This window comes from Artemia sp. Qi Xiang Cuo, chromosome 10, assembly GCF_049724085.1.
Source record: "Artemia sp. Qi Xiang Cuo chromosome 10, ASM4972408v1, whole genome shotgun sequence".
NCBI lineage: Eukaryota > Metazoa > Arthropoda > Branchiopoda > Anostraca > Artemiidae > Artemia > Artemia sp. Qi Xiang Cuo.
Window position 1 is genome coordinate 60,510,376 of NC_142803.1, and position 24,566 is coordinate 60,534,941.

The window sequence follows — 24,566 nt, forward strand, 5'->3', positions numbered from 1 at the left end:
TTCTGAATCAGAGTATGTGGTCATAATCGGGCATGAGCTTTCGTAAACAAAACACCCTGTTCTATAATTCTAAACCCAAAGACGTCTGGAGAGCTTCAGCATTATTGATTGATTTAATACAGTTACAAGCTCAGTCGAAAATCGAACCAAAGCTTTTTTCGTCTCTGACGGGTTGGTATCTAAGAGGCCCAAATTAGACCTTAATAAAAATATGATATTTGAATATTGGGTTAATTGTGATATAATACCCGAAAGTGGGCCAATCAGTTTTTTCAGACTGGTTTACATTTTCTGGACAAGTTGACAGAGACAATTGGACCTCTGAGAAGATATAAGCTAAAAAAAAAAAAAAAAAAAAAAAAAAAAAAAAAAAAAAAAAAAGAAAAGTGAAATGGTTCGTAGGGCCCAAAGTTTAAATATCTTATTACGAAAAAGTCTATATCAAAAGGCACATCAATGTTATCGAACTAGTACAACAAACTTCACAAATGGTAAAATATAATAGTAAGACATAAGAATAAGAAATCAAAAACCATACAGGGAAATGTAAAACTAAGATTTTTTAATTTTCTCAATAATTGAATTTTTTCTTATTTTCAAGCTTTGTGACTTTTAAGCCTTTAAATTGAGAAATGTTCGTAAGGTGATACTAAGGATCTTAACCAGGATTTGTTAAGCTTGTACTAATCTTAAATAACCATTTTAATTGGGCTTGACTCAGATTTTACTAATCTTGACCTGAAAACCAGATGAAAGGCAAAAAAAAATAGAATCAGGAATAAAGATAAATTAAAAGGCTAATAACAAATCAAGCAAAAATTATTTTATTTTTTTATGAAACATTCGGTTTATTCAAATCCCAGAGAAGAAGAAAAAAAAATCTGAAACAAGTTTTATAAATTATAAATTTATCTTTTCAAGGTATGTTGCATACTAATCAATCACACCCGTTTAAATCATATGGCACATAAGTGGAATCAGACCAGTATAACAAAGTTCACAAATGGTAAAATATAATAGTAAGGCATCACAAAAACAAACAAAAAACATACAAAGAAATAGAAAACTAATATTTAGTAATTCTTTTTTTAATTTTGAGCTTTGTGAATTTCCAGTCTTTAAATTGAAATATTTTTTTGATAAATTTAAGCAGTCTTTAAAAAGTTTTTTAAATCAAAAAATAAATAAATCAGGAATAAAATAAATTAAATCAGGAATAAAGATTAATAAAAAGGCTAATAACAAATAAAACAAAACTGTAATTTGTGTATGGAAACTTAAGTTTATTCTAATCCCGGAAAAGAAGAAAAAACAGCTGAATATGAGAAACAATTAAGAAGCACTAACTCGACAATTAGAATCCGAAGGAAAGTTAATAAATAATAAAGAAAATGATCCCTGTTGAAAAATTTTGGACAACTTTTATCTACTAGTGTTCGAATTTAAAGAAAAAAGAACAAAAAGCAACAGTGCAAAAGAGACGAAACATGAATTGTAATGGTGGTTTAGTTGAGATTCCGACATTTTGGATGGCGTGTCAACAGGGCCTGATATCTTAAAGCAGATCAGCGTAAAAAATAAAGATTCTTCACACTAAAATTCAGTATAACGACAGTTTTATTCCGAAATTTATCGTTCTCGTTGAAGACTCCCTTGAGTCTACCTGCTTGGAACAAAGCAGATTAGAGAAATAAAAAATTTTAAGACCATTTTGGGGTTTCATATTTCGATACGACGCTATATACTTCTTCTTTTTTTTTGCTTGACGATCGGAGACAAAATAATTCGGGCCCCAGGAATTATTTCACTAATTTTTTTTAGCTTTTATCTTCTCAGAGGTCCAATTGTCTCTGTCTTCTTTTCCAGCAAAAGTAAACCAGTCTGAAAAAACTTATTGGCCCAATTTCGGGTGCTATATTTCAACTAACCCAATATGCAAATATTTAATATTTTGATTAAGGTCTACCTTAGCTCTCTTAGCGACGAACCGTCAGATACGAGAAAAGCTCGTATCAGCATACAAAAAATATTTCAATTTAAAAACTGGAAATTCAGAAAGCTAAAAATTAAAAAAATATATACTAAATATTAGTTTTCTATTTCTTTGTATGTTTTTTGTTTGTTTTTGTGATGCCTTACTATTATATTATATGCCCGATTATATATTACTATTATATGCCCGATTATGACCACATACTCTGATTCAGAATACCCAGGCAACCACTCTACGCACTGTGTTTATTTGCATGACAAATCCTTCTTTCCCTCCAAAATAGAAGTTCGTTTTTGGGGCCAATATGACACTAACTGCTATCGATCGGTTTCAGTTTTTAAATTAGAACCGTTATTTTTTTTAAATCGATAACTGTTTTTTTCATTTCTTTATTAAAGATTTCTAACCAACAAGCTTTGAGTGATGGAAAAATTTGATAGTACTTTTTAAATTGCTAAAACAACTTAAATTGAAGGGTCAAAATGTGTTTTTTGGGAACCACGAACATATAAACTTCTTTTCACCATTACAATACAAGTCGTAATAAATACTAACCAATAAATACATGCAAGGCACAAAACATAGCATTAGAAAGCATGTACATCAAATAGAGAAAAAAATAGAAGTTTCTGAATCGCAAATTCATAAAATAAAGTTTAAAGCATTAAAAAGCTTGAAAAGTTGAAGCATTTTCAAGGCGAAGAGAGCAGTACGTAGATGGCGTTTCTATTCTAAATTTGTGCTTGGGCAACTCAGTTTTATCACAATAAAAGCAAGAATTGTCTATATATGAATAACACTCAAAGCACCATACACTAACATCACAGTCAGCAGAGATTTGCCCAGCTTCTACATTAGTTTTATCTCTGATAATAGGTCGTTGTAATTCTTTATAGGGGTTTAGGAACAGGTCCAGTCACTATAGGATATTTCACTCCGGATGAATTGCTGGATGTAGGACGAGAAGTTACAAACATAGTAGACGCTGCTTCAGGGATTAAATCAACTTCTGGTACTCGAATGGAAACGACGGACTAGAAAAAAGTCAATAAGTCAAAGGTATCAAAATAGATAACTTTAATTTTAATCAATCAACTTAAAAAAACAAACAAAAAAAAAACACAATAATGTATAAGACTGCAGAGAGGCAAACAGAGCACTTTCCCTCCAAGATAGATATTTTTTATTACATCAAAAGCCAATATTCAGCATGTCAGACCTACAAGATATCATTTTGCAGTTTGATTTACTGTTTATGTTATCCTACCAGTTTTCCTTCTGAACTCTCATTAAACAACGATGTCAGTTTCTCAGGTGGAAGTTTCTTTCAATTTTCTTTCCTTTTCTTGTCTACCTCTTTCTTGTTTTTTCATTCATTTTTGTTTTTCATCCATTTATGGTATTTTCTTCTATTCATAATATTTTCTTGTATATTTTAGCTGTTCAGTCTAGGTTATCTTCTTTTTTTTTAACATTAAAGGCCTTGGAACGTGAAACCAAAATCTTTGGACTTTTATTAGTATATATCTTTTTCACTGTGTTTACTAAAAACTTAACCTGTTCATTTTGTTTCTGTTTAATTTATCTGTAAACAGATTGGCAACATACTCTTTGAAATTGTTTACTTCGGTGACATCTAAAACAAGCACAAGTACACAGGCTAATATTTTTGAGACAAGAGCATCACATACCCGGTATAATAAACCTTTCACAATTTTAATTTTTAAATGTTATTGGCAATAAATAACAAGATGTAGAAAAAAAATAATAAGAAATCACATTGGAAAAATATAGAGGGATACAAGTAATGTCAGAGGGATTGTTTATACCTAACAAATGTTTATGCAGATTAATCTTATGACAAAGAAATAATACTTAATTGAATTTCGATGGTATTTTTTGCTGTAACCTTAATGCCTTCTTCTAAAAACCACAGGCCAAAATGAGAATGAATGGAATAGACTATATATGAAATAAAATTGACTAGGTACTAGTGAATAAGCCAATGAATTCGTAAGATTTTAATTAAGCACTTGCGATTACCATCTGGCTAAATTTGAAGTACACATCGTTTTCAAGTAGAATTCAAAATCATTGTGGAATGGAGTAAAGAAATACTTGGAAAAGTCCAAACGATATTCGATTTTAATTAAACTGAAATTTAATCATTGAAAGAAATTTATTCATTTATTTGAAGAATAGTAGCTACATTATTGAATAACGCTATATTCTAGTAGCCAAATTTATTATTTCAAATTTTAGAGCAAATTAAATTATAAATTAAAATTAGTATTAGATTAGCAAATTAAGATATTTTTTTGTTAATATATTAGAAGCAAATATTCAACCTTTAGGACTTACAAGAAATCTTTACGCAGATTGATTTACTATTTTTGTTATCCTACCGGGTTTCCTTTTGAACTTTCATTAAACAACTATTTTAGTCTCTCACCCAAAAGTTTCTTTCAATTTTGTTAATTTCTTTTTCTTGTGTACAGGTTTGACATCTATTTATAGTATTTTCTTGTATGTTTTAGCTGTTTAGTCTAGGTTTTCTTCAATTTTTTTTAACCTTAAAGGCTTTGGGACATAAAACCAACATCTTTGGGCTTTTATTAGTATTAATTGAAAAAACTTTTTTCACAAAATAAGTTTTTCAAAGAAAAGTAAAGAACTCCATTAAACAAAAAATGAGAAAAAATAAAATCAAATGATCTACCAAGCGTGAAACTACCACAAATCAGCATCGATAAATAAATGAAACCCAAAACGAACAGAAATTACAATAAATAACCGAGTCAAACTCAAAACGAGCAGAAATTAATATAAGTTGGGCCAATTAATTGTGGGTATAATTTATTATTTTTTATTGTTGTTGTTGTTTAGAAAAAACTCAATTAAACAAAAAATTAAACTGACAATGCATACCACAAATCAGCATCGATAAATAAATGAAACCCAAAACGAACAAAAATTACGATAAATAACCGAGCAGAAACGAGCAGAAATTAATATAAGTTGAGCTCAAAACTCCAATGCCTTCCCAAGGCCAGAACAAAATTTGCACTTTACTGAAAAAAATATAAATGTTTTTACTATTATAAATTTAATAGATCAAATAATATTAACATTTTGATTACTAAATATCAGTATGTGTATATTAAACTGACAATGCATATCCATTTGTATTTTTTTTCAGTAAAGTGCAAATTATGTTGACATAGTCTTTTCAGGGAAAAAGAAAATATTACTTCAAATCTTTTCGTTTTTTTAAGACTTTATGGTTTGGCCTGCTATTTGTATGATAGAGAAAAATTTTCAGCAATTTTTAACAACATACACCCCTTTAAAAATCTGGACACAAATAGTACTGTTTAATTTAGTTTCATACCTCCTCTAGTTGACCTGAAATAGAAAACTTGATACCATTCGCAAAAAAAGTCAAAAAAGTGTTTACTTTCTTTGATAGCTTCGATAATATCCTCAGTCGTTCTTGGGATACTGCTGATATGCCTTATCGGGTTTAATTTAATCTTAAGGCAACATTTAGTGTTTTAAAACATAATGGGTAAATGGGAGGGAGGGCGAGGGAGGAAGATTAGTTGCCCTCCAATCACTTTCGAATATTAAAAAGGGCATCAGTCCTTTCTATTTTCAATCGAATGAGCCTTTTTCGAAGTTCCTACGACAAATTTTTCGATACAAAGTGCCCTGGTCTAAACAACAACAACAATAAAAAATAATAAATTATACCCACATCGATTTTTACTATAAAAATGTCAAGCCTTCCAATCACTTTCGACTATTAAAAAGGGCACTAGGCATTTCGATTTCCAATCAAATGGGCCCCTTTTTAGTTTCTACGACAATGCTTTCTATAAACACCTTTTATGCCCCCAGGGCATAAACTACAACCATTACCCTAAGGGCTGTTAGGGTGGTTGTCATCCTCTAAGACCTAATTTCCAGAACTTTCAACTAGGTTAAACAAAATAGTTATCTCAAAACTTTGATTGGATGTGCTTGGGGAAATAGTGGGCGTTAGTCTATTAAAAAAGGCACTAGCCCTTTCAATTTCCAATCAAATGAGCCCCTTTGAAGTTTCTACGACAACGCTTTCAATAAAAACCATGTATGCTCCCTGGGCATAACTTACAATCCTTGCCCTGAGGTCTGGGGGGGGGACCGTCATCCTCAAAGACCAAATTTCCAGAACTTTGTACTACGTTGAACAAAATGGCTATCAGAAAATTTGACTGAATGTGTTTGAGACAATGGCGGGCGTGAGAGGGGGTTAGTTACCCTCCACTCACTTTCGACTATTAAAAAGGGCAATTTCAATTTTGAATCAAATGAGCCGTTTTTGAAATTTCTGCAACAACTTTCTTTATAAATTTATACGCCTCCAGGGCATAACTTACAACCATTGCACTGAGGGCTCTGAGGGAGTTTTCATCCTATTTTCAATCGATTGAGCCTTTTTCGAAGTTCCTACGACAACTCCTTCGATACAAAGTTCCCTGGTCTAAACAACAACAACAAAATAATAATACATTATACCCACATCGATCTTTACTATAAAGATGTCAAACTAGGACACAAGGCCTTTCGATATCAACCCTTTTTGAGTTTCTACAACAACGCTTTCTATAAACACCTTATATGCCCCCGGGCATAAATTACAACCCTTACCCTAAGGGCTGTTAGGGTGGTTGTCATCCTCTAACACCTAATTTCCAGAACTTTCCACTAGGTTAAACAAAATGGCTATCTCAAAACTTTGATTGGATGTGTTTGGGGAAATGGTGGGCGTGAGAGGGAGGTTAGGTACCCTCCAATCACCTTCGACTGTTAAAAAAGGCACTAGCCCTCTCAATTTCCAATTGAATGAGCCCTTTTTGAAGTTTCAACGACAGCTCTTTCTATAAAAACCTTATATGCCCCTAGGGCATAACTAGCAACCTTTGCCCTAGGGGCTCTGGGGGGTTTGTAATCCTTAAATACATAATTTCCAGAACTTTCAACTACGTTAAACAAAATGGCTATCTCTTAACTTTGATTGAATGTTTTTGGAGAAATGGTGGGCGTGAAAGGGGGGTGAATTACTCTCCACTCACTTTCGACAATTAAAAAGGGCACTAGCCATTTCTATTTACAATCGAATGAGCCTTTTTTTAAGTTTCTACGACAACGCGTTCTATAAAAACCTTATATGCCCCCAGGGCATAACTTACAACCCTTGCCCTGAGGGCTGTGGGGGGTTGTCATTCTCAAAGACCTACTTTCCAGAACTTCGAACTATGTTGAACAAAACGGCTATCTTAAAATTTTGATTGGATGTGCTGGGGGAAAATATGGACGTCAAAGGGGTGTTAGTTGCCCTCCAATCACTTTCGACTATTAAAAAGCGTACTATCCCTTTGAATTTCCAATCGAATGAGCCTTTTTTGAAGTTTCTAGGACAAAACTTTCTATAAAAACCTTATATGCCCCCAGGGCATAACTTACAACCCTTGCTCTGAAGGCTGTTGGGGATTGTCCTCCTCAAAAACATAATTTCTATCTGGAAATCAACTACGCTTAACAAAATGGCTATCTCAAATTTTTGATTGGATGTGTTTCGGGAAATGGTGGCCGTGGAAGGGGTGTTAGTTGCATTCCAATCCCTTTCGACTATTAAACAGGGCACAAACCACTCCAATACCCAATTGAATGAGCCCTTTTCGAAGTGCCTACGACAACTTCTTCGATACGAAGCGCCCAGGTCTAAAGGAAAAAAAATAATGATAAATAATACATTGTGCCAACATCTATCTTAAATACCCCCAGGGCATAACTTGAAACCCTTGCTCTGGGGGTTGTGGGGGAGTGTCCTCCTCAAAAATATATTTTCTATCTGAAAATCTACTACGCTGAACAAAATGGCTATCTCAAAATTTTGATTAGATGCGTTTGAGGAAATGGTAGGCGTGGAAGGGGTGTTAGTTGCCTTCCAATCACTTACGACTATGAAAAAGGGCACAAGCTACTCCAATTTCCAATCGAAAGAGCCCTTTTCAAAGTTTCTACGACAACTCCTTCGATACGAGGTGCCCTAGTATGGAAAAAAAATTATACATTGTGACAACATTGTTCTTTACTTAGGCAGCGCGATTGCGCTGCCTATGACATATTTTTTAACTGTATTTACTATAAGTTTCACCTGTTATTTATGCTTTCATTTCATTTTATTTAGAAACGGATTGGCAGCATACTCTCAGAAATTGTTTACTTTAGCGAGATAAAAACAGGCATAACTATACAGGCAAATATTTTTGAGACAAGAGTATCACATACCCGGTGTAATTTATCTTTCTCAATTCAATTTCTAAATGATATTGACATAATATTACAAGAGGTAAAAGAAACTAAGAAATCTCGGTGAAAAATATAGAGGGATACAAGTAATGTTAGAGGGATTGTTCATACCTAAAAAATGTTGACGAGCCAAAAATAGCCATCCCTTTAAAAGATTTACCAAAACTCCCTTTCCTCCACTTACTTGAGAAGAGCTTAACAAACAAAAATAAAACAAAAACATAAAAAAAAAAAAAAATAAAAAAAATGCTTTTATCAATTTCCTAGTTGAACGGGGAACTCATTGGTGTGACTCTGTAATCTCAGCCAGAGTCGATCCAATTCTAAATTGGTACCTGGAGAAATGTGGGGAAGGTAAGCAGGAAGGGTGTGCGAAAGCGCAGGATGGTTGACCCCCCCCCCCTTCCCATTGCACTTCCTGGCTGAAGGGTCACGAAAAGGAGATCAGTACCACCAGTTTCGACCTTGAGGGTCTAGTGCCGTCTTACTTACGGGGAAGACTAAGTTGAAATATTTTGTGGGTTTTGTGCGTAAAGTACTGTGGATGGTTTTAAATATTTATATATTCCTTGTTTTTTCAATAAATTGAATTCAATTCAGTCTTTCCCCTCTCAGAAATATTAGAAAATACCCCTTTACCCATAAAATTTCCGACAACGGCCGACATAGCTGCACACCCTCCTTCCCTATAGTCAGAGCTTTTACTCTTTGACCATCACATTGTTTCAAATTGTAAATTCCTTAAAACATTTTTTATGATCTCCTCCAATCCCAACCGACCGTGTTTTTCATTCGGTCCTAGCTGTATCCTCAAATGAGGTTCAAAATATATTTTATCTTATAAGTCAAAACACATAAAAACATGGCGCAAAAAAAACAGCAACATGTTGATGTAGCTCCCCAACCAAATCCACATATTAACTCCCCCACAAACAATACACCAGCCCGCCCTAGAATGTCATGTCATACGAAAAGCTGAGTTAAAAGTGAAAGGATATTTTACCTACTTGGGTATATCTGTCTCCTTTTCATCAGTCTTGGTGGGAGTCTCCTCTTGGTTGGCAGGAGCAGCTGTGGCGGAAGTCTCCCCCTTTGGTTCCTATGAAAGAATATTAATAATTGCATCAGGTTATTCGCCAGGCTATTGCGGCAGATTGCATTTTAAGAATTAACGCTGTCAAGCAGTAAAAATGACATGAATTAAGATTTCCATGTCTTTAGCCAATCTTGTGATGTAACTTGCAAAATCTAGTAACAAATTGTATTTAAAACCATTGATTATGTTATTTTCATATCCCGCCTTTTCCCACTAAGGTCCGTGGAGTAGCCTGCTGCTAAGATAGTTCTCGGGGCCCTAATGAAAAGTTTGCAGCATAATTGGACAACTTCAATTATACTGAACTTGAATGAAAACTATAGCTAACCTTGACAAAGCAAAAAATTTGAAGCCAATTAACTGTTTGGAGCAAATACGACAAAAACTCCTCATTCGGGATACTTAAGGGTATGAAATTCGGTATTTGTTTCGAGACTTACACTGGTTTTTAAAAGTCTTTTTCTTTATTTGCCAATTAACTGCAGAACTTCCGGTGATTGTGCAGAAGACAATAAGTAGAGATAAAATCAGGTTACATTCGCTATATCACTACAGAGCCAAGCTCTAATAGATACTGCTTAAGGTTTATTAGAAAAACATGATACACTGCAGATATATTTTCCATTTTTCACTCTTTCAGCAAACCTGTAGAACAACTTAGTAGAGCCTGGTTATGTATTGATATAGTAAATGAAACCTATTTTTTCCTACATTTAATGATGTGTTCAGTCGCTAAAAGCTCAATAGTTCCTTGGTAAATAAATTTGAAAAAACTTCTAGAACCCAGTGTCAGGCATGATTCCCAATACCATATTTTCACCCTTAAACGAAAAGAATGGGAAAATTCGCAAAGACTTGGACGTTTCAGAATGAAGAGGGCAAGGACCAGATTCTACGCACTACGTACTCTCATTCTACGTACGTGCCCGAAGCTGATCAAATTGACGATGTCGTGTTCTAAGTGCTCTAGGTGTTACAAATTCGTGAAGTTATCTGAAATTGCATGTAAAACGTGTCTTTTTTTTAAATGGCTTTCAATATAATCAAAATTTATTTATTTGTATTTATTTATTGCCCGTCAAAAAAAGGTACAAAAGACGGAGTATCACTAAAAAAGAAAAACACACACAAAACAAATTACAACACACTACCCATAATCGAACAAATTACAAAGACGAGAAACAAAAACTCAATTATACACTGCATTGCAGGTACGTAAGAAATTCTACTTTTTTACTCCCAAGTACTGAACAAATATAATCAAAATGGATAGAGGAAGACTTTCAGAGCAAAAAGTTAATGTAATCAATAACTTTCCGGACAGCTTTTTTTAATACTATGAAGCTAAGTAGTTGAGCTCTATTCTCAATAAAATTTTCCGGAGATTTCCCATATTTTAATATTTTTCCTGATTTCTTGGTTTTATTCACGTGGCTCTAGGACCTTCTTTAAAACATTAAACAAAGTTTGTCAACAAGAAAGTACCTACAATTTTCAGGTTGGTACCACATCCGTCTTACAGTAATTTTCAAAATAGAACAAAATATCCTTGCTCCTTTGGAGCACAAGTCCCAAAAATAGCGCTGATACAAGTAAAAAAAAAAACTGAACCTGCAAGTCTCCAATTCGAACCGCCAGTTTATTTTTTTTTTCAAGGGTAAAAACCAAACATAATTTTTCCTAGGTCTTCTCTGCTGGTTCTTTACTTATTTTAATAGAGACCCCCTTTTTAGATAGATTTAAGGAATTACTTTTAATAGATCACCTGATTTTGAATACAGGTATAGCCATTAGGAAAATAGAGCGCACAGAATACGTAGTCATAGAGATATATAAGCAAGACAGAGCATCTAGAAGGGAGGGTATCTAGTTCAAATGCGAAGGAATTTGATCAATTTAGGGCTCCAAAAATTTCAGCTCCTAAAAAATATTATTTCAAACCAATCTTTGTCAAAACTCGTATTAAACCGTCAATTTTATTCAAAATCCGTTTGAGAAAACATTAGCAAAAACAAATACTTTATAGCATCAAAATTAAACGCATATGAATTGCGGGTTATGAAATGTTGCTTATGTATACAAAATCATTTTTTTTTCTTTTATTTTCTAGATCTAAGTTTTTTCTAGCCCTAACAAGAAATCTAAACAAGCCAAACTGTACAGAGCATGCAAAAAGCTATAAAAAACAACAAAAGCTTTCAACCAATTTTAAGTAACTGGAACATATCCAGCAGTTTTTATCGCAATATCTTCAAAAAAAGTCTAAAATGGCATAAACAGTTCCATCGAGGAAACTGACAGTGACTTTTAAAACATTAAATTGGGAGCAGGAAAGGAGCAACAGGCAGGTAGAATTTGATAGCACTGAACCCAGCAACAAACTAAAATCATTTCAATGTTAGCACAGATTTTTCTACTGTGATAACACTGCAGTAACCAACACCACATCAAAATCCTGTGCTTAAGCCACATTATCTTGAATTATTTGAACTCAAATAAACTAATGAAAAAATAAATGATCAGAATGAGAGTTCAGGTGAAAAAAAAATATGATTGAAAACACATTTTGGTTAAAGATTACATCAGTTTTCAGGCAGTAAGTATGGAGGATTTTGAATCTATATACTTTTTTTCGCTTTAGACCATTTCAACTGCAGATACCCCCTCCTCATGGCCCTGACCAAGAGGTTGCCTACTCTCTACCATTTTGTGTTTTGAAGCACCACTTATTGTACCACACATAGCACCTTCCATCCACCTCGTGTACACGATTTTTGAAAGCGACAACCCCACAAGTGTGGTTTGAGGACCACACACTATCAAATTCTTTTGGGACAATTTGATTTTTATAAATGTCAAATATACAGTCCGATTTGTCATAGGCAGCACAAAAGCGTGGCCTAAGTAAAGAACACTGTTGGCACAATGTATTATGTATTTGTTTATTTTTTTTTTCTTTAGACCAGGGCACTTCGTATTGAAGGAGTTGTCGCAGGAACTTCAAAAAGGGCTCATTCGATTGGAAATTGGAATGGCTAGTGTCCTTTTTAATAGTCGAAAGTGATTAGAAGGCAACTAACACCCCTTCCACGCCCACCATTTCCCCAAACGCATCAAATCAAAATTTTGAGATAGCCTTTTTGTTCAACGAGGTTGATTCCCAGATAGAAATTATGTTTTTGAGGAGGACACTGCCCCCACAGCCCTCAGGGCAAGGGTTGTAAGTTATGCCTTGGGGGCATATAATGTTTTATAGAAAGCTTTGTCGTAAAAACTTCAAAAAGGGCTCATTCGATTGGAAATTCAAAGCGCTAGTGCCCTTTTTAATAGTTGAAAGTGATTGGAGGGCAACTAAGCCCCCTCTAACGCCCACCTTTTCCCCAAACACATCCAATCAAAATTTTATGATAGCCATTTTGTTCAACGTAATTGAAAGTTTTGGAAATTAGGCATTTGAGGATGACACCCCCCCCCCCCACAGCCCTCAGGGCAAGGGTTGTAAGTTATGCCCTGGGGGCATATAAGATTTTTATAGAAATTATTGTTGTAGAAACTTCAAAAAGGGTTAATTCGATTGGAAATTCAAAGGGCTAGTGCCCTTTTTTATAGTTGAAAGTGATTGGAGGGCAACTAAGCCCCCTCTAACGCCCACCTTTTCCCCAAACACATCCTATCAAAATTTTATGATAGCTATTTTGTTCAACGTAGTTGACAGTTTTGGAAATTAGGCATTTGAGGCTGACACCCCCCCCCACCGCTCGCCGGGCAAGGGTTATATGGTATGCCCTGGGGGCATATAAGATTTTTATATACATTATTGTGGTAGAAACTTCAAAAACGGCTCATTCGATTGGAAATTGAAATGGCTAGTGCCCTATTTAACAGTCGCAAGTGATTGGAAGGCAACTAACACCCCTTCCACGCTACCATTTATCCAAACACATCCAATCAAAATTTTGAGATAGCTATTTTGTTCAACGCAGTTGAAACTTCTGGAAATTATATCTTTCCGCAGGACACTCCCCCCAATATCTTCAGGGCAAGGGTTATAAGCAATGCCCTGGGGGCATATAAGGTTATGTATATTAAACTGACAATGTAAATTTTTTTCAGTAAATTCATTTGAATTTTTTTCAGTAAAGTACAAACTATTTTTGCTCATAGAAATCATAGGGTTTAGAACCCTACTCCGAACCCTACAATCACTTTCAACTATTAAAAAGGGCACCAGCCCTCTCAATTTTTAATTAAATAAGCCCCTTTTAAAATTTCTACAACAATGCTATTTATAAAAACCTTATATGCTCCCGGGGCATAAATTACAACCTTTGCCCTGGGGCTCTAGGGGGTTTTTCATCCTCAAATACATAATTTCTAGAACTTCCAACTACATTGAACAAAATGACTATCTCAAAATTTTGATTGAATGTGTTTGGGGAAATGGTGGGCGTGACAGTGGGGTTAGTTGCTCTCCATTCACTTTCGACTATTAAAAAGGGCACTAGCTCTTTTAATTTCCAATCAAATGAGCCCTTTTAGTTGCTCTCCATTCACTTTCGACTATTAAAAAGGGCACTTGCCCTTTCAATTTCCAATCAATTGAGCCCTTTTTTAAGTTTATACGACAAAACTTTCTACAAAAACCATATATGCCCCCAGGGTGTAACTTACAACCCTTGCCCTGAGGTAGTGTGGGGGGGGGGGGGGGGGTGTCATCTTCAAAGACCCAATTTCCAGAACTTTCAACTACTTTGAACAAAAAGCACAGTAAGTATACTTAAAAGCACATAAGTATACTTATGTGCTACAAGCACATAAGAATATTTTTAATAACAGGTGTCATCATGAAAGCACCTTGGCGTTTGGATGTTGGAAAGCCTCTATGTGTTTGAATTGTCAAATAATTTTTTTGGGGTGAAGTATTTATCTCTAAGAAATGAGGCTGCGAAAGTATCAACCTTCCTGTTGATCAAGGTAAAACCATCAACATTTTTGGTGATTAAGACTTGTATTCTATCTCTACCCTCGTAAAAAACAACATCTATAAATTTGATATGAAGCAAAGAGAGGTTTTTTCAATAAAAAAAAAAGAAAAATCAAACAATGGATGAAACTTCTTTAACATATACCTATACCAATTTTCTCACGCTTAAATCTAAGATAGTTTTTAACACTTCAAGATTGCAAATACTATCAAAGACTTCGAATTGCACAAACTTGTGCTTTGGTCACCACTAAAAAATTGCAACAATTGCTTTTTCACAACATCAAGCCTTTTTAATGGATTACCTTTTATCTACAACCTTCCATCAACCAACAACCTGTTCTTTAACTATAAATTATCTGTTTGATTTAAGACTGATAGTTGTCATTCTACTCAGTACATACTACCCACAAGTATAAGGCCAAAATCGTTTTGCAAAATGATATTTCATAATTTAAGACTCGTGGAAGTTGAGATTTGGAGGGAAGCAAGCATTGAGGTTTCAGATTAAGGTTTTATTAACTGTTCATCATACCAGGCATCCCTTCCATCTACAACCTTTCAATCAATAACAACCTGTTCTTCAACTATAAATTAACTGTTTGGTTTGAAACTGATAACAATGAAAACACTCAGCATATACTAAACACAAGTAACCAGACATAAGATACAAACTTAAAAGAAATAAAAAAGAAAAAACATTTGTATTTGATATTTTTATCTAATGAAGTTCAGACACCAAACCTCACAGAGCAAACTTGGGACGTTTTGTTTTTTATTGCTTAATGAGTTTGTCTGCATCTATCAAATTGTAAAAATTAGATAGCCAAAAAAAAATGTGGGAAAAAAGAATTAGAAAAAAGATTAATAAATACTCAGAACAGCAGCTCTCCAGATGGTGAAATGTTAGAACAAAAAGACAGACATTTTTATAGGCTACTGCTAATTTTATGCTTGTTTTCCTAGTCTTGTTGGTATTTTTGATTGTTTGTAGATCTCTGATTGTTTGTAGATTGGGAGGAAGGGAGATATCTCAAAGGGCACATTTTAATTCTAAAACTTATCAGCTCTCATTGAGCCATCAGATAAATACAGAATTAGTTCTAATGAAGTCATGAGGGGAGGGTGGAGGTAGAAATTGATGTGTGATCCCCAGGGTCATAACCAGGATTTTTGTTGAAGGGAGGGGGTAAAAAAACTTAAAAAACGCATTATATATAATGCGTTTTATAAGTTGAAAGTGATAAGCCCTTTTTTATAAGTCGAAAGTGATTGGAGACTAAACAGTCACGGGGGAGAGAGGATTTTCCAAGGGGTATTTTCCCAGAAAATTTTCCACGGTGGGTATTTTCAGGGGGTGCTGGCTACTGACCACATCAATGCAGAGAACTAGAGACTTATCAGTCTTACGTCAGTGGTGGCTAAAACACTTGCACAGATAAAATTCTGGCACATTCCAGCACAGATGAGTGATAAAAGTTTGGCATATCTCCTAACCAATGATGTTCTATCCTCTCGCCAGCATGGCTTTCATCCAGGAAAATAAGTTGAGATCAATTTCCCCAAGACATACTACATGATAACAGATAACTTGGATAAAGAAATCCTTGTGGACCTGATTCTATTGAATCTAGCTAAGGCCTTTAACAAGGTGCCTTGCAACTGCCTCAGCTTAAAACTTATGACTGCAGTCACCCACACCAATGTAGTTGATTGGATCATGGACTCTCTGACAGGTCAGACTCATCAGGGTTGACTCTTCTAAGATAATAACGAGAAAGCTTCCTCCGGAACCCGTGATGTTGCAAGCAGAGCCCCCAAGGCACTATTTTGTGTGCTACTTTATTCTAATATATATCAACAATATGGTGAATAGAATAAAAACAACATCATATTCTATGCTGATGACCTAAATTGTTTGAACTTGCTAATCAACAAAATCTTCAGTTTGGCCTTCTTAAAATCCAAAAAAGAGCACCTAATTGGCTACATGAGTTCAACAAATGAAAATTCTATGTCCTTTGCTTTGGTAGCAATGACCCTTGTTGCCAGTAAAACATGTCTGATTCTAATTCACTGTCAAATTCAGTGCTTCAGACAAGTCTCGAACAAAGAGACCTACGAGTACTAATAGATGAGCAACTAAGGTTCCATAGCCACTGGCAACAAGCAGTCTGAAAAGCAAACTCAATCCTTGGTCTCCTCAAATGCACTTTAATTAGCTGCTCCTGCAAAGTCGGTCTAAGGCTCTATAAGGCTAAAGTTAGCCCTGTACTGGAATTTGGAGCATGTCTAACCTCCTCTTCTTATATGAATGATGGAAGCCTAATTGAGGAAGTTCAGAGGCGTGCCAGAGAATGCATAGCAGGCCAATATGATTTCCCTTACAACAACCAACTGTAGCGTCTGCAGCTGCCCACACTTGTTTTTAGATGCTCCCATGGTGACATGATGCTTGTCTACAAGTAAAATACTCAACCAAATAACCCCCTCTTCACCAAACATCCATGAGGCCACTCACACAAGCTGTCAAAACATCTGGTTAATACAAAAAATTGGCAACATTTCTTCTCCAAGCATGCTGCCAATGAATGGAAAATTATTCAATCTGTACCAGTTATTACATGCAAAACTGCATGTTTTAAGTCCAGGCTTGTCAAGGAACAGAATAGCAGATCATCAAAATATGAGTGGGGTTGCTTATCCCATTCAATTACCCACTGATCCTGACGCATCATAAGAATGTCTAAGGGAGGTTGGTACTGCTTGTCATACTCAACCATGTTGCATACTCTCTCCAAAGTTGCTATTGTACAGTGATGTCAGCTTTAAACCATTGAAAAATTGTCATCACAGCCCATACCTACCTTTTGCCGTTCTGGCTAAGTGGACGCGCGCTGGGCTGAGAATCCGTGAATTCGGGTTCGATCCCTGGTGTGGTCAGTTTCTTAGTTTGGGACGCGGGTCAGTGGTGTGACCCTGTAAGCTTAGCCAGAGTCAACCCAGCTCTAAATGGGTACCTGGAGAAATCTGGGGAAGGTAAAACAGGAAGGGTTTGCGAAAGCATAGGTTGGCTGGCCCAGAGCCCCCCATTGCACTTCCTGGCTGAAGGGCCACGAAACGGAGATCAGCACCGCCGGTTTGGACCTTAAGGGTCTAGTGCCGCATCCTTTACCTTTTTTTTTCCTTTACCTACCTTTTGGTGACCATTACCAAATGGTCTCTCCAGCAGATCTCTATTAAAGCATGTCACTGTCAGCAGGATCAAGTAAGGAACCTGAAAATTAAGGTAGTTAAGAGCTTTCCTCTCAATTTAAAAACAAGGACATTCTGAGTGACAGGAACAAAGTTAGGTTTTTGAGTTTGGATGGCAAAAATGAAAAATGTGTTGACAAGATTGTCCAGTGTGCCAATAGATCTGGACACAGAAGCTAAATTAAGATACCCAAGTTCCAAGGCATTGGCATTGCATGCCAATGCCTTGGAACTTTTTTTGAGAGGTAGGAGTTTAGCATAAACTTAAGGCAGAAGTTTAGCATAAACTATCATAAAGTAACTTGAAGATAGTTTTAAAACTCCTCCTCTAAAGAAGGGACAATAAACTCTAAAAAAAAATATGAGTGGGTGTACTTTTTGGAGCACTAGTGATAACCCTCTAGTGGAACACTCATTTTAATATGAAAGAAAGCTTGATGGTTGCTTGGGCCAATCAAATGATGAAATGGGTGTCATTATTATCTGTGGTTACCAAGTGCACTTCTAAGCTACAAACAAAGACTTTTTGTGTTGTTGATGACCTATATGCATAGCATCTAAGGTGAACATCTCCTCTCCTGATTGAGCATCTGACTATACTATTTCAGACAATATTCTGCAGTAGTGTAGTTCCTGATTTCTTAGTACTGGTGTAATAACGCTGGTATTAAAAAGGAGAAAGCCCATGAGTCAGTGTTCTTCTTTTAGGTCAGTTACAGTGTCACTAATTTGTTGCAAAGTTTTAGAGTAATTAATTATTAATGAGATATCTAATAAGTGTTACACAACAAATAAACAGTTCAGCTTTAAGAAAGGAGTAGGTTCCAACAATGCTCACCATTTGATTGCTAATTTACTTCTACATACTAATGAAAAAAATGAGTTATTATATTTTGCTGGATTATATGCATAAAGGGCATTCAACTTAGTTGAGTACATTTGTATATCTTATTGACTGCTTATAAGCATGGAGTTAATACTTCTGTCATCAAAGGAATATGTGATATGCATAACAATCTAAATGGCAGAGTTGAGGTTGCTGTTTCATTTTAAACAGAAATTTCCACATGTGTGTGTGTTTATGTAACTAAACTGGCTTCTTTGATTAAATTTGTTTCCTATTTATCACTTCTGCAAATGTCTGCCATTTTGTTTGTGTGCTCAGAAGCTGCTGATCAGAAAAGACCAAAAAATCAAAAAATTCTTGTAAATGGCCCTTTTTTTGGAACCCACAGTGAATTATTTAGGCTGATCTTTGCTGTGCAATAGACCAGGGAGAAACATGTCAGTATGAATATGGGCAGAGAATGGAGGATATAAACTTCAGGTAAATTTTTTCCAGAGGGGAATCTACCTGCAAATTATATTGGTATTGTATTAGTAGGTCTATTCTACCAATATATCAGTTTTGGACCCCAGAAATCCAGATTGGTTGGGTCCTAGTCCAAACTATCATAAGGTTTTTCTATATAATGTTATACTTAGTAAATGATATACTCAATTTGAATTAATAATAATAATAATATAATGCAAAACAAATAAGCCACAGGGCCTCTACAAAAATCTTTTAAATTGAAAAAAATTGTAGGCACTTTCACCGTAGTATTTGTCCAGTTCCTGCTTGAACGAGTTTAATGAGTTTGTATTGATGACTTCAAAGGGGAGCCTGTTCTAGTGTTGCGTTACTCGGTTCTTGAATGCCCAACGGCCGATGTCCTTTTGGAAACTCTCCTCTTGAAGCTTGTAACCACAAAGGTTCATGTGGCTGAAGCTGAGAACATTGGTAGCCTAGCTGTTTTCGTAGGAGGCGTAGCAAAGCTTGTATACCTCAATGAGGTCTCCTCGGTGCAGTCGATAAGCTAGTGAAGGGAGTTTGAGCTTCTGGAGCCTATCTTCGTAGGATAAATTTCTCAAAGTCAGACAGAACTTTGTTATTCGTCTTTGAACTTTTTCAAGAGCTTCAATGTATTTGTTGTAAAAGGGACGTGTACTGCAATGACCGTAGTCAAGGATTGGCTGTACTAAATCTTCGTAAAGAAGGGAAAGAGTCTTATCATTTCCGAAAATGAAGTTGCACCTTAAAACCCTTGTAAAAAGATTTTCTTTCCTATTAAAGCTGTTGTAGGGCGTCTGGACGTTAAGGTTGCTATCACTGACTACTCTTAAGTTGCGCTCCTCCTGGCACGATGTGATTAGTAATTCTTCTAGTCTATATTCAAAATGGATAGTAGGGTTCCCTATCGTTAGCTTTTGGCTTTTTTCAATATTGATTTCCATCAGCCAGTTGGACATCCAACTATTGAGCTTTTCAAGCTCCTCTTGCAGAGATAGTGCATTAGCAACTTTTTTGATTACTTTATACAGCTTGGTGTCGTCTGCGTACAATAGAATCTCTGAGCTGATTCCTTCTACTAGATCATTGAGATACAGGTTCAATAAGAGAGGGCCAAGGACCAAGCCCTGGGGAACACTGCTGATTACCTCTACTTCAAGTGTGCTCGAAACTCCGTCTGATACTGTTTGAGACCTTCCAATAAGAAACTGTTCAATCCAATCAACTGTGGGTCCCAGACCAAGGTTGCAGAGTTTATATAAAAGGCAACGATGAGGTACTTTGTCAAAGGCCTTTTTAAGGTCTATGTAAATTACATTGACTTGATAACCCTTATCTGCATGCATTTTCCAGTTTTCCACCACCATAAGAAGCTGTGACTCTGCAGACCTTCTCTTCAAGAACCCAAATTGCTAGTGATTATCTTTCTTTTGCTCATGTGCTCAAGAATATGGTCAGATATGATAGATTCCAGTATTTTGCAGGTTATACAGGTTAGACTGATCGGGCGGTAATTTAGAGGATCTTGGCGGTTTCCCTTTTTGTGCAATGGTATCACCGTTGCCTTTTTCCAGATACTAGGGAGTTCATTCGACTGTAAGGGTTTTTGAAAAATCATCAGTAGAGGCTCTGCAATTAGATCTGCGGTTTCTTTTAACACTCTGGGATGAAGTCTGTCCGGACCTGGCAATTTGCTTATCCCTAGCTCTTTGAGTTTCTTCAGGACCACCTGTAGGTCTATCTTGATCCTGGGTGTTAAGTCAGAGACTATGGTTTGCAGGGTTGGTAGTAATGACTGAATAAGCTCCTGGGTGAAGATGGTAGTGTAATATGTGTTTAGTAAATCTGCTTTTTCAGGGTTGGTAGTGATGACTGAATAAATTCCTAGGAGAAGATGGTAGTGAAATACGTGTTTAGTAATTGTTCTTTTTCTGCAGATTTTTCAATAAGGAGTTCAGTTATAGGGTTTTTTAAGCTTGGAATGTCTGACTTTGCAATGTGTTTAGAATTTATGTGCTTCCAAAATATCCTGGGGTGTGTCTTGATAGATTCTGCAAGGTTTTTCTCTTACATGCTAGCTGCTTGCCTGGTTTGTTGCCTCAGCTTATTTTGTAGCCTGCGGTAGGATCTTGCATTTAGAAGGCTCGACTGGTCAGCTAAATAATTTTTCCAACAGGCTTGCTTTTTTTTTGATGAGGTCCAAAACAGCGTGTGGTAGGGTTGGTCTTTTATAATGTTTGGCAACTGGTACGTGTTTCTCCTCAGCCTGAGACATGACAGAGGGGAATTTGGAGTACATTTCCTTACAGTTTTCAGTCAAACTGAACTCTTTTCCCCAATCCACTGTGCTGAGGTCATTGCGCATTGCAGCGAAGTCTGCTCTTTTGTAATTTTTTCTTGGTGTTTTTTTTTGTCTTTTCTGCTATTAGCCAAAACCTGGAAGCCTACTATACAGTGATTAGACTTTTCCACCGGTGCTAGTAGGCAGATGTCCTCTATCAGTTCTGAATTGTTTGTCAGTAGCAGATCCAATATACTTGGTCTATCCCTACCACTGGTTCGGGTGGGCTCTAAGATCAGAGAGTTATTCACCACTTCTAAGAATTTCGCCTCGGGTGATGTTGGGTTGTGCGAGTGCATGTGCTGTCTAGTCCAGTTGATTTTCGGTAGGTTGAAATCGCCCACAATGACTACATTTGATAAATTATCACTGCAAATCTCAGTAATTTCTGCAAGCAAGTGCGAGTCATTTTCAATACTGCTATTGGGACTTCTGTAGTAGATTCCTAGTTTGATATTTACTCTATCAGCTGTTGTTATATTTAACCAGATACTTTCTTGGGATAGTTCATTTCCTCTTGGACTTACTGGGGTAGCTAGGATGTCCTGTCTGTAATAGCAGAGAATTCCCAGTCCAGTTTAATGTTCAATGTTTCTCTCTAGGACCTTGTAATTTGGAATCTGTAGCTCTGGGAGTTTAGGCAGGTATCTGCTATTTTTTGGTTTCACCTCAGCTATTCCGACTATATGGGGATTTTCAGCACTTATAATATGTCTCACTTCATCCATCTTGTTTAGCAGAGAAGTTAAAATAAAGACATTTAATTCCAGTCAAGGCCTTTTTCTGGAACCTGCGGCCTACGCCATGTCAGGGACGACGTGGGCTGGGATAGCGTTGACCAGCAACTAAAGAGCCTGCATCTGGTCGGTTGTCAGAGGACTGTGATGTCTTTGCATGGTGTCAAGCAGCTTGTTCAATTTTTTGCATTGGCGTGAGACCTGGATTCACATAGACGCATTGTCGGACATGGTTGTCAGTGGCTCTTCAGAGATTTGGTGCACCCTTCAAGATTTTCGATCGCTTTCTTCAGGTCTCTTCTGAGTCCTTGCACAGCTTCACGAGTAGGCGCCTTTGGCCTTGCTTGTTATCCGAGTCTGAGAGGGGGGGGGCCCAGTCTTGCTGTTTCAAGGATGTCTGTCAGTTATAGTTGAGCACCAAGGTCACTGCTAGAGACCAGTCGCACAACATTCTCAGCATCAGACTTTATCAGATTCTAAAATGCCAAATATTACAATGTTCATACTTTTCTCCTCTCGAAGTTTCCTCTCTTTTTCAGCTTGCAGTAGGACGCTAACAGTGACGGCGCTTGAGTTTTGAATTCTGTTTATTGCTGGTGACTGAGATGGGACGATGTTGATGTCGGTAGTTGGTTGCATTTCTAGCTGCTGCTGTTGCTGCCGTAAGGTTGCCATGCTTTGGTTAGTTTGTGTCATTTGAAGTACTGCCAGTTGAAGTTTGAAAACGCTTTGCTTACTACAGCATACACATTCATATTTGAGTAGTAGTGAGCTCTTATCATGGGCTTTCAGCGCTAGGAATAAGTCTAGGTGCATCCCTTGGCAAGAAACATGTTCATACTCGCTGCATAAGAAGCACTTGAGTGCTTCCAGTAGAGCCTTCTTGTGATCAGGATGATCCAGAAGTCTCTGAAGACTGGAATGTTTCAGGATCCAATTAGTTTATTGAGTGTGGATATTCCTTCCCACAAACCTGACAGTTTCAAAATAAATGTTGTAGTTGAATAGAGCATATACTCAGCTTTTGCTCTCTGTGTCAACAAACTAATATAGATAAAATTATTAATTATAGTTAATACAAATAGGCCCTGTGGCCTATTTGTTTTGCATTATATTATAGTTATTTATTGTCAATTTTCATCACAGCTATCTCTTATTAAATATTATAACAAAACCATTACACATTCAATAAGCAATTCTAATCCAAATTATTTCAGGATGTTTGTATGTAAGGGTCCATTTTATCTGCAATAAACTTTGCTGTTGCATAACAATAGCTACCTGAAGAACAGCTGAATTTGTTGAGAACAGTCGGAATTTGAGCTGTCACCAATTTTACCTTTCAATCCCTAGCAAGACTCAAATCTGTTAAATGATGCACCAACAAAGGTACATCATCTATTGATGCACCTTTGTTCTTGCAACAGGTGTATTGAAGCAACAGGTGTTCTTTATTGCAGAGAATGCTTTTATTTTGAAAAAAAAATCTAGATTACCTTGATATTTTGAGTAATTTACTTACTGAAATACCTACAACCTTACCCACTAGTATTCTACAGCTATACTCCACAAATAATAGATCTAGTAGAATGAATGATAGCCTATGGGGCATTCACCACAGCTATTACCACAGCTTACAGACTTTGACCTTTGTTTGAATGATATAGCTTGTAGATGTTCTATTGATATAGACCTACTCCTCATAAAAAATATTTTGTATATCCTCTTAAAAGTTTAAAATTTCCCCATAAACTATTAGAAAACAACTACAATGGAAACACTTGACTTGACAATTCTAGGTTTTGGCTTCAGTATATATCTGCTGTTGAGCTAATATATTGTTATTGAGTTTCTGTGTATTAGATTACAAAATTTGACAATAAAGGACAACCTTTAGGATTTCAGTGTACCTGCTGAATTACTTAATTTATTACTGATAGAACTTCAGACAAGAGCTATCCCTCTGAAATTCTATAGAAGATTTACACCAATATGGTTAGGTGGGATAAAAACTAGGTAAATATGAAACAGTTTAAATTACAGACCTACAAGTAAAGTGAACATACCACCCAATGCCTTTTTATGCTCTATCCAAATATAATTATCACTTTACTTGCAAATTCAGTTTTAAAACCCATTATGGGCACTCAAAAATGACATACTTTTTATTATTTTTAGCTGTATAAAAGGGTTAAAAGAACAATTCTTACTTCATCATAGTCTGAATAATTGTAGTTAATACATTCCAACTGCAGCTCCTCCTACATTTCCCTCATGCAGATATATAGCCTAATTTATATATTTCCTATGTGTTTTCTGGTTCTCAATTTTGTTGTAGCCAATTAAATTTACAGGTGAACTGGTTTAAACAGACGTGCATAAGCAGTATGTAAAATAAGAGAAAAAAATATAAGCTTTGAGGGTCTGTAAAGGGCTGAAAATTGAATTTGCAAGTAAAACAATGATTATA

At 35.9% G+C, this 24,566-nt stretch overlaps 1 protein-coding gene across 5 annotated transcripts in view; it reads right to left on the reverse strand.

Moving 5' to 3' along the window:
• Window positions 1–419: 419 nt before the first annotated feature.
• Window positions 420–24,566, reverse strand: part of LOC148947976 (uncharacterized) — a 156,681-nt gene continuing 132,534 nt past the window's right edge. For 4 of the 5 annotated variants that reach the window (XR_016142319.1, XR_016142318.1, XR_016142321.1 and 1 more), the window contains 3 exons: window positions 17,627–17,707; window positions 9,354–9,449; window positions 420–3,027 (listed from right to left, as the gene is read on the reverse strand). The gene's annotated coding sequence lies outside the window, so the exon portion shown is untranslated. The remainder of the gene's footprint in view (window positions 3,028–9,353; window positions 9,450–17,626; window positions 17,708–24,566) is intronic. The other variant, XR_016142320.1, reaches the window with a different exon arrangement.